Below are 12,004 nucleotides of genomic sequence, written 5' to 3' on the forward strand. Positions count from 1 at the left end.
CTTTTACCAAGTCCTTAGGTAAAGATAAGTTCACTCACTTCAGAGAGCTACTTGGTGTACAACTACTATCTTAAGCTTGAGGGGGAGTGTTGAGACCTCAAGCTCAAGTTGCATTTATGCCCGATATGATAGCTATGTGTCCATCTGTCTGTAGCTTGTGTGCATCACCGAATAAGTAAGGTTATGACTTAGATGGAGTTATTAGAGTAGTATGGTTTTGACCTACCAAGATAAAAGATGTAGTAAGTGACTATCTGAATAATAAGAAAGGGATAATATGAGAGCTGCTTGCTCTGTGGTGTTATCAAATCTCTTTCTTTGTCTCTAAACACACTAGATGTATAGGGGTCTCCTAGTTATGCCCAAGAGCACAATTGTAGGTGGGAGAGGACACACCTTAGATGTATCCTAGAGGGGCATGGATACATCATAGATGACAAGACATGTACTGTGATCATGAATGACGAGGAAAGGAGGGTGATATCGCACATGAGAGAGTTGTGTCAATAAGTTTTTCAGCACAATGTCTTGGACCATTGGAAGAATATACCTAAGGGGAGCAAGAAATATATAGTGGCATCCTTGCATGAGGAGTTTTTGGTACCTACCATGGTAGAGAGGTTTTGCACTGAGTGGATGATGGAGCATATGCATGCATACATATCACTTAAATGATCAGATGCATGCAAGGCACTCAAGAGTGGCATCTCAAAGCTCGAGTGGATAGATGAATATGATTGGCAAAGACTCAGGGAGGAGGCTACAGATTCTCCAAGATGTTGGTGACAACACTGCGGGAGGCAATGAGGGCATGATTGGAGGCAGGGGTTGTGCATCATCTAGGGAGTGGCAACCACATGACTTATCTGTTGGAGGACTATGTAAGTTTTTCTTTTGTTCTTCTTGCTTTCTTATTTGCAATATCACGTGTACTGACAATCATATTTCTAACTGTTGTATTCTATTTTATTTGCATGTAGCCTCATTTTTTGCATGTATAATTTTTTAAATTTCACCATAATGTTAGTAATATTCAGCCCATAAACAATGCGTGAAATGCCTTCATTTTCAGCTAACAACCTAGTGCTCATAGTTTCTTAGTAGCCCATTTCATAGATATGCGTTTAATTTTGCACATAGCTTCCATAGGCTTAAACCAACATAAACTGTTTGCCATACACTGAGAATCACCAGTATTAAATACATGCTTTATTCCATCAAGAGGCAAGTACATCCTCTCAACACTACTGCAGCCCTGCATTACAATAGTGCTCAATGAAAATCAAAGCCTTTGAATTCCCTTGCATTTAGAGGAAAATGAGACTCTCAAAGCATATCCCGATTCCTAGGATGATTAACACAAATCCTAAGAAATTGGACTACTTTCCTCCCATCCTTGCTTCTGACTCTTGCATAAGCAAAACCATCATCAAGCACCTTTGTTTCCATATGCACTCCTGTAACATAGGGTTGTCCCAAGATCACTGTATATGAGGAATTGCCTTGCACAAAGAAGTGTTGCTCTTCTTGTACATTACTAATCATCACTTTTGCATTGGGATATTGAGCATATTGCTCTCCCAAAGAATTATTTGTAGACCTCATATGCCAACCATGATCAGTGTCTACAGACCATGCATCATTCTCATACAATCCACACTCAACATTATTCTTGGATCCATAGTTAAGTAAAGCAACACAAGGAGTTTCACGCCCCCCTTTTTTTCAATATTGTTTTAGTGGTAGCCCTAGCCTAGTGATTTCTTTTGTAATGACTTTGAGGAATAAATCCTGGAGTCTCTTCCTCCACATATTATTGCATCCATCTTACTCCACCATGCATATTGCTATAAGACAATGTATTTTCAGCCACTTCACATGCTATCCACCGATTAGTAGAATCCTGCATAGATAAACTAGTACTTACATCATACTCATATTTAGCCAAAATACCCAACAAACTCGTTTTCTCTTCAAATTATAGCAATGCAGTAGTGGTATCACCAAGAAATTGATGCTTTCTCTTAATTATGTCAATGACTTTTTCATGAAATTCCCACTTGGCGATGCCAAGGACCTCTCCCAAGGTGAATTCCACCTGGTTGTTTAAGATTTTTTCTTCAAGAACCTTCTTAATATCTATGGTGAGTGTCTCAATATCAAACTACAGCTTATATCCTGACTGCTTGCCCTTCTTTTTGCCCTCTTGTTTGCTCTCCTGTTTTTGCTCTTAACCAACCTCTTCCATAACAGGTGGCTGATTTGTAGCTTTAGACTGATCCACACTTCTTCTTGTCACTCTTTTAGATGTCCCTACATTATCTTCATCTCTCTTTCATTTATCTTCCACAAGTACATTTGTGTTTTGCACCTTTGCTAAATATGCATACATTGAGTATTCATCTACAAGTGATTCCCAGCCATTTATCTCACGAGTGTCTTGCCTTGCATGAGACATTTTACTATCAATAACTTTCCTCTTTTTAACTACATGCAAAGCTTGTGTCCATATTGCAGCATTTGGACCAACCATCACTTGATCCAACTGCAGACCAAAACTAGAAGCATGTATAGCGGCATAAGCATTTCGGATAGCCAAGTCTTCCAACAACTTTTTCATACCTCCCTTTCCAAAATTCAAAGCAAGAGGAAATCTTTTTTCTTGTGCATGGATCTTTCCAAAAGATGAGCTATTGTGCCAAGGCTATGTGATGTAAGTAGCCCAATCCTTCCTTTCATGCTCTAAACTATCACACCACATACATCTTTTCCCTAGTTTAGAGGTTGTTGCCCGTCCCTTCCCTCTTTTCCTTTCGCATCTAATTTTGTAACCTTCAACTAAAGATCCTGTCGCACACTTTTGACCAATTAATCTAATACATCTTCCCTAACAGTGGGAATAGCAGGTACAATCATAGGGTGAGCCACAGAAGTGTGTGACTTACTAGATACATCAATTGTTTTGCTCACAACAGTGGACAAGCTAGATACATGCAATCTTTCTCTTCTTCTATGCTTTTTCACTAGTGCAGTAACAACTTCCTTAACATGATTCCACTTTGTTTTAAGTCCCATCTCTGTAGTCTTACCCTCCAACAAATCATCAAGCTTCTTTTGAAGCATATGATCTGCCGCTTGTAAAAATAATTCAATTTTCTCAGTTGCAAGAGGTTGTTGTTTTGCAAGATCTAACTGCTCAAACCGACTTTCAAATTCTCTTAATGACTTTGTAGCCACAAGACCCTTCTTGCATTGTAGAACAAACTCTTAGAAAGTCTTGTAAATAATCAAATTGGTGTCCTCAATGTAAAATTATTCCCTGAGTGTCTTCTTGAAAGCTACCTAGTCAGCATCCTGCATGTATAATTTAGTGACTTGGGCTTTTAATTCATGTATAGTGACTAGTACAAAATAGTGGCTCCATGCAAGTTGAGCAACCCCAAAGAACTCTATCTTTTGAGCATAGGTATGCAAATATGCAGATACATTCCTACCATTAAACAACATCTCATGCTCTATTTCCAATAGAGCATTTATCATAACAGCATATGTTTGAGCAGAAGCTTGCATCAACTATTTTTGTTGTTGTATCTACATAAGCATATTCATATTCTAAATTAACTATTAGAAAACATCAATAGAAATTTTTATTGAAGGTTCTCCCATCCTACCTTTCCTTCCAACAACCTCTCATGTCAGGTTCACCAATGTCGGAGGGGTTTTTGTCGAAAGGTCATATCCACCAGGGATCAGCAAGACTATAGAAGAAAGTAGAGAATAGGAGATAGAAGAGTAGGAAAAATAATAGAAATGAGGCACACGAGATAAATACAAAGTTTAATGAATCAAAGCATTATGTATTGATAGAACCAAAGAAGATAAACCAAAACCTTGTCTTGGACTACTCAGAAGCAATCTCCAAGCATTAGATTTCCTAGAGCTCCCTAGTAGACTAAAAACATGCACCAAACATTAGCTTCTTCTTTGCTTCTTAGACAGAAAATTTGATGGTTTTGTTTGCTTCGAAATGGGGGTAAAACCCCAAGACGCTTGCTCAGGATTCTTTTAGATCATTCCTTCTTCTTCCAATTTGGTGAGTGTTGTTTGCTACCTGTAAATTACGATCACACATCGCATGATTTTGGAAGCCTTTATTTTTGCATGAAATCTCCCAAACTGGTTGAAAATTCCCTTACTTTTTTATATATCATGCTATTCTAGAAGTTTTCTACAAATTTTTAGGATATTTACAAGAAATAATATCCAAAGTATAGAAAATAGCTAAAATTATAAAAAATTCTCACATTTTGGAACTAACCATACTATGGACACTAGCACTAATGACTAATATGGAATTGACTCTTGAGATTAATAAGAAAGTCGCATGATGATGCACTTTTGATTTTTTTCACACTGTGTCTATGAAGTGATAGAACACCGTATCTATATTTCATTGTCCTTGTTTGTTCGGATATGCAGTTCCTTCCTTGTACATTCACTTGTTGCAGATATAGCATGAGTGCATCATGTGTGATCTAGCACTTCCCCCTCTTCTTGTGGTATCTATAGTTCGTTGTCCTTGTTCATTCAGATATTCAATTCCTACCCTATGCATTCGTAGATACAGTGCAAGTGCATCGTGTGCGATCTGTTGCTTCCCTCTCTTCTGGCCGTATCTACAATCTCTTCTACACCCCTTTCATGCCACAGACATATGGCACGAATATATCTTTTCAAGGATCACATATATTTTCTCTCCTGCCATATATTACCCTCTCTTTTTAATTGTTTATTAGTCTACCTATTATTTTGGTTAGTCTACCTATCATTTTCTAGTAGGCGATGGCAAGGACAAAGAAAACTATAAGGAACGTATATGTAGACAAGGATAGTGAGGAAGAGCCAAGGCCATCAATGGTTCCTCAAGCTTTCCCTCCTAAGATCCCTCCTACCCCTCATTTCCCTTTGTATCCTTCCATGCAATCAAAGAAATCTAGTGTAGAGACTGTGTGTTCTCCCTCTAACAAGCTTTTTTTTGTTGACAACTAATCATCTGACGTTATTGGATAGTCCTCTCCTACAACTACCAAGTTTCCAACCTCCCCTAGAGACCTATTTAGCAAATAGAGAAACTTGGACCCTCTTTTGCTCATGGAGAAGAGCCTTCCAAGCCTAAGAGAAAGAGAAAGTCTAGATTTTATTATGTTTAGAAGTATTTCACTGAGACAGGAAGGCACAAAGAGCTACACAACATGTCATTCCAAAGATAGCTTTTATCAGAGTTGCCAAGGACATTTTTGATAGATGATCAAGGGTGCCCACTGAAGTTGGCATGCAAAAGAAATGGTAGCTTGTAGCCATTCTTTGTCTTCAAGAGGTAGCTGAAGACACTGTTATTGACTTTAGGAATGATGCTTACATTGTGGCTACTCATGCTCATATGGTGACTTTGATGAACAAAGACTTTAATATGCTCAAGCAAAATCAGGTATAGGTTTGACAAGGTATTGAGGCCCTTGCCCACTATACTAATAAAAAAGCCTTTGAGATCCTTAACATTCTGCCAAAATTATTTAGGAGAGAGAAAGGGCCAATGATGAAGGAGGTGACATATTTATATCCAACAAAGACCTCTTTCCAAAAAGTGTTTTTCCAACAAGAAAAACCACAAGAGGTTATAGAGTTTGAGGATGAAGCTTGCACTGTCCTTGGCCTTGTTGATCTAAAGAGAATGGGGGAGGTATATGGGCAAATGGTCGTCAGTGTCTCTTGCACTTCTGTAGAAGAGGACTATCTTAGCATAAATCCCGAGGACAAGTCCATGCTTTTTAAAAAAGATATTCAATTAATTGATTATGTAATCTCTTATTACATAAGGTCAGGCATTTTGACTCTTAAAATTTTAGTAAATGATGGTGTTTTTCATTACAAATAACACTCCTTTATTTTTTCTATTCGTTTTAGGGCATTGATCGCTGCTCTTAACCAAGAAATCTCTAAAAGTATATTTATTGTTGATCCACTATTATCAGTGGATTTTTTTTCGAGATCTCATTCAAACATAGAAATATTTTTCAAAATGTTTGATTCAATCAGAAACTGCCATATGTTTTTCCTTATGTTTAAAGGTATGAAATTTTACAAATGTATACTTCTTTGTTGTATTCATTTCTTACTAACATTTCAGTTTGCAAAGGACATTGGAACCTCATCTATATTGATATTCTCACTAGAGAAATTATCCTCATGAACTCTCTTAGTGGTATCCATAGCCAAGAAAAATGTGCACTGAATAGAATATTACTTGCTTTTTAGTTCATTTTTTATTCTATTTGAATATCTATTTTAGTAACATGTTTCCATTTGTAGTGGTGGCATACTCGTGGCTACTTTTTTGGACACCACATATGAGGATATTGTTGATCCTCAAAAACCATATAGCTTTCTCCAACGAGCAGTACCCTTGCAAAGTGATGCACATTCTTGTGAATGGAGAGTGATTTAAAATGTTGGCAAGACACTAGATTCAAATATACTTGAGATAGATGGGATTAATGTTAGTATCTTTCACATTGTTTATTTTTTGAGAAACCCGTCTTTGAACTTTTCAACTTATTACATTTTTTCTCGCAGTGCCAAGATTACCCTGATTCATACATGTGGTGGATAAGGGAGTGATGTATCGAGTTGATTTTGGATAGGTCAATCACACTTGTTGACTCCCCTCCACAAAAATCCGCAACTAAGAGTAAGGGTAAGGATAAGGGCAAGTCATCTAGAAAGACTAGTAAGGTGATCTTTGAAAAGAAAGAAATGCCAACACTTTCTCCTATGAAGTCTCATCCATCTCCTCGTCAGCATAAAGATCATAGGTCCCCTTGTCCAAGTCAAATTTTTCCAACAACCAAAGAAAAAAGCTATTGTAAGCAAATTAGATATCTTTGTAGAAAGCAACAAAGAAGTTACAAAGCCAAAAGAAGACAAATAGATGCAAAAAAAAACTGGAAGGAATCTCCATCGTTATTTTGCATCCTTATATATTTTCACTTTAATTTTGTAACTCTTGATTCAATTTCATATTTATGGCTCAAAAATTACAATTGTGGGAGGCAAGCAACTCATACAAGACAAAGAGCATTTAGCTCTTTTCCCAAAAATTTTACCATTTATTTTGAACTTATATCTAGGAGATGTGTTGTCTAGCAACTTTAAGCTATCCCTTACATCTTTAATACTCCAATTACAAGTGACATTTACCTTATTTTCTTCTTCATGTGCTATAACTTGCACCTTAAGTTTGAAAGCATGCAATTTGTATCAGAATCCAAATGCCTAGTTTAAGTTTGTATCTCCTATAATCGAAGCCCAAAGCAAGAGTTTTTCATGCGATGTTATAACACAAAGACAAGGATTGGGAGCATATAATACAGTTCATGGTATTTCCCTTATGATCATACTCTCTAGATTTTCACATATGTACCTTCCCTAGAGGAAACCACATACTATGCATAATACATAAAGACCCTTCTCTCACTAAAAGAACCAATGGTCTCATCATCATGGATAATGTCTGAAAATGCCTTATGAATCGCATTGAAGGTTCCACTTAAGCTCTCCATAGGCTCCCATTTAGTACTTGTTGGCACAAATATATCTACAACCAAGAATTCGATATTAATGCTTGCCGATATAAAAAAAATATCAAATATGTTATCAACTCAATAATTACAATGTGTCTTCTCGCAAACAGATGCGTTTGGAGGTAAGTGCATATCCTTGGCCATGTAAACATGTTGCACTTTGACAAACGACCCTTCATGCATAATTTTGAAAGCAATGATACATTCCTCTTCTAGTGATGTTTTATATCGTCTCGTTTTCTTCTTTTCACCTTATGAGAGCCCTTCCAAGAGGGCAGCATGGTAACCCAATTGTTTATGCAAAAGGTTTTGGGCTCCCAATTTTCATTATCTCCTTGGCTATAGATAGTGCAAAAGTTTAGTAAATGAGAAGGGCACCTTTTCGATGCCATACTTAGATTGAATTTATAGAGAAAGAAACTCACCTAGAAATATGAATGAACTAAAAAGGAATATTAAGAATACTAATGAAAATATATTGGCCACCAAAAGCTTTCGATTTTTTAAAAAGTTATTATTAACTTCATAACATCTTTATCATGTCCTTTCTTCGATTTTATAAGTAAATAAGGACTTCAAGTCTACCAAAACATGTCAAACTTTGGAGATTTTGGCTAGAAAGGAGGAGAGAATCATGAAGTGGACTCAACTATCAAGGAGGAGACAAGAATATCATATTCTTGCACATGTGACAAACTCTCTTTGGCCCTTTCCTTAATCTTATGATTAACAAAAGTGCATTTTTTTTAAAAAATAGTCCTAATATGTGTGAGTTATTCTGTCTCTTCGGAAAGTATACGTCATATGCATGATGTATTATTGATTCTGGTGCTATGGGAAGTAGTGTCCCAATGGTTACATAATTATCATTCTACTCCTGTCAAGAAATTGATTTATCTTGTTAATGTGATAAAGGAGGTAGGAGAGAGAGAAGGAAAGGAGAGAGAGAGTGTGTAGAAGAGAGAGAAAGATTGTAGGAAGAGAGAGAAAGAGAGTGACAAGGAGAGAGAAAGACTAGAAAAAGAGAGAAAGACAGAAAGAGAGAGAAAGAAGCCATGAGAGCTTGGGGAAGGAGATGAAGATGAAAGGAGACTTGTATTAAAATCTGATGATAAAAAATCGAGTCCCTAACACCTTATATACCAGGTAGTGTAGCTAGTATTTCCCCATTATTAAATCCCCCTCTCTTACATTCCATCCCCAGGTTGAACTCCCGTAGTTCTCAACATGCCTTGAAGATCATAGAAGAAGAATGCCCCAAAATCTCACCCCATAATGCCTTCCCGTGCTCCATAGCTCTTCCCATTGAGTAAGAAAGCTCCATTGATGGTAAAGAGTCCCATCTTGAAGCCCCGGGACCCAATCTTGAAGGGAACTTGAAGAAAATGAAGGTCGTGATCTATGGCTATGGCTGCCCCAAATGTGCAACTTGCAATCTTGCTTCCATCTTCAAGTATGGGCCTCTTGATGCTTGCTTCTTCAAGGATTCTTGTAAGCACAAGTTCCTGGGACCAAGGAAGGCAAAAGCTCTCAAGAATCAGTGTGAATGCTGAATGATTTTTCTTAGGATGCTGCCCGAAATTTGCACCGCAAATTACAGGCTGTGCACAAGAAGGAAGGAGGCAGCTCATTTGCTCAAATAGGTATTTGAAATGAAGCATAAGGTCCCCTAGAAGCTGTGGTAGAAGGCATTTGATCACTGGGGATGGAAGGAAGAAGATCTATGCTGTTGTTTCTCCTCCATGGAAGCTTGGGAGGAGCTTGTGAATGAAGAAAGAGAAGACTGCATATGAAAAGTAACTAAGACTAACTCTTCCCTACTTCTTGTGACCACTGTTTCTAAAAATTTACCTTCAAATTTGGCCAAGAATGACCCATGACCTACTAAATGTGGTGTTCCAGCCTCCAATCTTGGTCCAAGGACTCCATTAATGCTCCTGACTATTGTCCTCTTGGTCCTTCACTTGTGGCTCTTCAGTGCTCCTCCATTTTTGTGCCTGTCACTGTGTACCTGAAGCTTCTTGGATTTTAAAACTGAAAATGATGGTAATTGAGCATGTAAAGTAACTAGATGGATCAGAACTAGAGCTCTGATACCATTTGTAATGAAGGAGGCAGGAGAGAGAGAAGGAAAGGAGAGAGAGAGAGTGCAGAAGAGAGAGAAAGACTGTAGGAAGAGAGAGAAAGAGAGTGATGAGGAGAGAGAAATACTAGAAAAAGAGAGAGAAAGATAGAAAGAGAGAGAAAGAAGCTGTGAGAGCTTGGAGAAGGAGATGAAGATGTATTAAAATCTGATGATAAAAAATTGAGTCCATAACACCTTATATACCAGCTAGTGTAGCTAGTATTTCCCCATTATTAAATCCCCCTCTCTTACAGCTAATGACACAACCTATCAAGCCAAAGGTATAGGTGATTTATATCTTGGTACTCTTTCTTCAACAAGAATTGTGGAGTTTTGCATGTCTTAGATCTTTAAAGGAAAGTTCTTTTAGTTGCAAGACTTTTGAATCTTGGTCTCTTTGTTCGTTTTGACCATACCAAGTGTCACATTGAGAAAGACGGCCAAACCATAGTTGTTGCTCTTCAAAATGGTAATCTTTTAAAGTTATCTTTAAATGAAGATGTTGTAAATATTGTTAGAGCTCATAGCAACCTTAACAACAAAATATGGCATCGTCATTTTGTTCACTTTGATTTTTCTAAGCTTGTTGATCTTTATCGGCCTAACCTTATTCAAGATCTGAATTTCAAAGCTTGTCCTTGTATGGGTATTTGTGAATATTGTGCAATTGGAAAGCATTTTCACAATTCATTCTAGAGGTTTTCTTGATCTTATTCACACTAATATTTGTGGACCTTTTCCTCCATAGAGATCTCAGTATCAGTATTTGATGACTTCTCAAGATACATCACTGTTTTTCTCTTGTGACCCAAATGAGAAACTTTATTATATTTTAAGAAATATCAAAAAATTGTAGAACCTCACACTAGTCATCACATCAAGAAACTTCATAGTGATAATGGTGGAGAATACATTTCAAATTATTTTGATGATTATTATAATATTATGGTATTCGTCATGAGCATAGGGTTCCTTACTCTCCTCAACAAAATGGTAATGCTGGTGAACGTAAAAATAGGACTATCCTCAATGCCATGTGATTTATGCTCACTCATTCTAGCTTATCTCGATGTTTTTGGATTGAAGCATGTTTCACAGTAATATTTGTGCAAAATCATCTTCCTAGAACTGCTCCTTCTAGTAAAATACGGATTAGTACTTGGATAGGTGAAACTCCTTTTGTTTTATATTTTTAAACTTTTGGATGTATTGTTTATATTCATGTACCCAAAGAGACTCGCAAAAAACTTGATCCTGGTGGTTTGAAAGCTATTTTCATTAGATATTCAAAATTTTCTAAATGAGACAAGTTTTATGATCCATCTTCCAAGAAGGTAATCATAAGTTGTGATGCTATTTTCAATGATGAGCAACTTATGGGCATCACACGACCTTACAAGGATACTGGGCGGACGTTGATTATGTCTAGTTACGAATTGAAAAGCAAAGACTACAAAGTGTTGAGAAACACCTTGTTGTAAAGTTAGCTCCTAGATTTTATGGACCTTTCAAAATCATTCACAAAATCAATGACAATGCCTTTAAATTAGAACTACCCCAACACTAGAAAATCCACAATACTTTTCATATCAGTTTGTTACGACCTTTCAAAGGCCAATTACCTATCCATCATGTTTATGAAAATCCTCCTTTGCTAGAAGAAGAAATTCAAATCCTTGAACCTGAGACTATTCTAGATAGCAACTTTATGACCACTAGAACTGGCCGTAGATATTCTAGATATTTGGTGAAATTTAAAAATCATCCTATTGAAGAGGCCCAATGGATGCACGCTCGTGACCTAAGTGCTTACCCCTCACTACTCGCTCCACATTGAGCTAATAGCAAATTGAGGACAATTGCTATCCCACCCCGGGGGTATGATGCCAGGAGGCATATTCCACAGTGGATACCGTGAGGTTTTTGCGATGGATTCTATAAACTTATATTTATTTTCTGGGGCTCGTACACAAGGTGGATTCCTTGTGTGAAAAGTGGATGGGGACGCATGTCCTTTTCGGGCGTCTCATTTATTTAATGTGTAAGTGTTTGATTCTATAGTGGGTGATTCTGTAAAATACATATTTAAATTAATGGATGTTTATGAGTTTAGAGTGCACACTCATAATAAATTAAGGTTAGGACTGAGTTTCAACCTATTTATTTATTTTGTAGCTGAAGACTGCTAGGTATTCACTTTTGTCAGTTTAATTTTATTATTTTCTAACAATTGTGAATG

This window comes from Lygodium microphyllum, chromosome 20 (assembly GCF_053477565.2).
Source record: "Lygodium microphyllum isolate KBCC chromosome 20, Lygodium_microphyllum_v1.1.10, whole genome shotgun sequence".
Taxonomy (NCBI): domain Eukaryota; kingdom Viridiplantae; phylum Streptophyta; class Polypodiopsida; order Schizaeales; family Lygodiaceae; genus Lygodium; species Lygodium microphyllum.